We start from the raw sequence: 3184 nt of genomic DNA on the forward strand, positions 1-3184 counted from the left end.
ATTAATTAATATCTTTGACCCTCATTTTCCTTGTTTCTAAAATGACATTAATTTATGTGGTTGGTTTATGGATTAAATGTGATAATATATGTATTGCTTGTGAAACTCATGGAAGTCATTCAAAAATGGTAATCATTATTAGACAAGAGTCTAATATTTACACGAGTCTAAACTTAGGAGAAAAAATAATATAAAGAAAGAAATGACTACTTTTCACTGTTCATTTGTCTATGTGAAGGAATTTCCATTAGTTTAGTGTTCTCCATCTTTTCGTTTTAAGGATCCCTTTACATTCTTTCCTTATTGCACTGTCTAGGACCTATAGTTTGATATTGAATAGAAGTGATGAGAGCAAATGTTCTTACCTTGTTCACCTTCTTAGGGAGGAAGCATTCAGTATTTCTCCATTAACTATGATGTTAGCGCTAGGCTTTTTGTAAATGACCTTTGTCAAGTTGAGGAAGTTTCTTGTATTCCTAACTTAAGTGTTTTTTATAAAGAATGGATGTTAACTGTTGTTAAATGCTTTTTCTACATCTATTGAAATGATCATATGATTTTTCTACTTTAGCTTAAATTACATTCATTGATTTTCAAAATGTGCACCAGCCTTGCATTCCTAGGACAAACTCCACTTGCTCATTGTGTGTTATCCTTTTTACATATTTTTTGTTCAATTTACTAAAATTTATTAAGAAATTTTGTTTCTATTTTAATGATGGAAATTGATCTATATTTTTCCTGTAATGTTTTCTTCCAATTTTGGTATCAAGTAAACCTGACCTTATACATAAATTGAAAAGAATTCTCTCCTCTTCAATTTTTGAAGAGTTTGTGTAGAATGTATATTACTTATTGGTAGTAGAATTCACCAATGAAGCCATCCAGTTCTGGAATTTCCTTGTGGGTAGGTTTCTGAATACAAATTTAATACAAATTCAATTTGTTTAACAAATATAAGGCTATTCAAGTTATCTCTTTCTTATTGAATGAGCTTTGGTAATTTGTGTCTGTTATGGACTGAATTATTTTACCTCAAAATTTATGTGTTGAAGTCCTAAACCTCAGTACCTCAGAATGTGACCTTGTTTGAAAATAGACCTTTGCAGATGTAATTAGGTAAGACAAGATCATACTGGAGTAGAGTGGGCTCCCAATCCAATATGACTGGGTCGTTATAAAGAGAATGCCATGAAACGAGGGCAGAGGAAGACAATGTGAAGACACAGGGAGAAATACCATGCAAAGATGAAGGCAGAGATCAGAATTACCTGAGTGGGCCTGCAGTAATCACAAGAGGCCTTATAAGAGGGAGACAGGAGGTTGGAGAAGAGATAATGCTGTGCTGCTGGCTTCAAAAATGGAAGAGTGGACATGAGGTAAGGAATGTAGGGTGACTCTAGGAGCCAGAAAATGCAAGGAAACAGATCCTCCCCTGAAGCTTCCAGAGAAAACCCAGCCCTTTGGACCTGTTTTAGAATTTTGACCTCCAGAACTGCAAGAAAATAGATTTGTGGTTTTTCAAGCCACTAAATTTGTGGTAATTTGTTACAGCTACTCTGAGAAACTAATACAATAGCTATACCTTTTATATTCTCCTAATTGTTGCTTTAGGGTTGATAGTATATGCCCTCAACTTATTATAGTCTACTTTCAAGTAATATTATATAAATTCATGTACACTATAAGAACCTTAAGATGTATACTTCTGTTTTTCCCGCCCCAGTCTGTGTCCCAGTGTTGTCATGCATTTTTACTTTACATTTTTTATAAATCCCATCATACATTGTATTAATTTTACCTTAACATGATGTTCAAATCTAGAAAAATATATTTTATATTTTACCTGCATATTTACTATTTCCAGTGCTGTTTGTTCTTCCTTATACACACATATTTCCCTCTGGTATTATTTTCCCTCTGCCTGAGTACTTTATTATTTTCTGCAGTGCAGGTGTGCTGATGATGAACACTTTCAGGTTTTGTATATCTGAAAAAGTCTTTATTTTACCTTATTTTTAAAAGATATTTCTCTCAGTATAGAATTCTAAGTTGCATTATTTCTGATGAGAAATATGCTGTCATTTTCAATGTGGATCATATTATCTTTCTTTTTTGCATGTTTAGTCATCTTTGATTGGATGAAGCCACTGTGAATTTTACCTTGTTGGATGCTGGATAATCAGATTTTTTTGTGTGTGTGTGGTATGCGGGGCTCTCACTGTTGTGGCCTCTCCCATTGCGGAGCACAGGCTCCGGACGCGCAGGCTCAGTGGCCATGGCTCACTGGCCATGTGGGATCTTCCTGGACTGGGGCACGAACCCCTGTCCCCTGCATCGGCAGGCAGACTCTCAACCACTGCACCACCAGGGAAGCCCTCAGATATATTTAAAAATATTTTTAGGTTTATTCTGAAACATAGTTAAGTTGCTAGTAAATAGTTTGACCCTTTTGAGGTATACTTTTTAGCTTTGTTAAGTGGGACTAAAACAGCTTTTACTCTAAGGCTAATTTTGCCCCACTACAGATACTAAGGACTCTGAGTACTCTACCCATGTGCCTTACCTATTGCAGGTTTTTTGGTATTTTTTCATTCTGACTCATGGGAACACAAGCTATTCCTGGTCATGTGTGAGTCCTATGGATTATTATGAGTGTTCCTTTCCCAGCGCTGTGTAGTGTGTGTGTGTGTGTGTGTGTGTGTGTGTGTGTGTGTGTGTGTATGTGTTTATGCATGCACTCATCAGTACTCAGCTAAGGACTTGAGGAGGCTCTCTGCACATTTCCTATACTCTCTCTCTGTGCAACTCTCTGTTCTCCAGTACTCTTCCCTGTGAACTCTAGTTTCCCTAGCCTTCTTAAACTCCCAGCTCCACTTTCTGAACTCAAAGAAATGTCTGGGCTTCACCTAGGTTTCTTCCTGTCTGCCTTGAGGCCTGGAAACTCTCTCAAGGAAGTAAGTTGAGGCAATTGTTGAATTCTCCATGTTTATTCCCCTCTCTTAGTATCACAGTCCTATGCTACTTGTCTAATATATAAAACCATTGTTTCTTTCTTTTTTTGTTGTTGTTTAAGGTAGGAGGGTATATACGTCTCTGTTACTTCAGCTTGTAAGGAATTAGAAATTAAAAACAAATGATTTTTTGAATGTTTACTTATTTAAATATAACAATACTATACCTG

This window comes from Orcinus orca, chromosome 4 (assembly GCF_937001465.1).
Source record: "Orcinus orca chromosome 4, mOrcOrc1.1, whole genome shotgun sequence".
Taxonomy (NCBI): Eukaryota; Metazoa; Chordata; class Mammalia; order Artiodactyla; family Delphinidae; genus Orcinus; species Orcinus orca.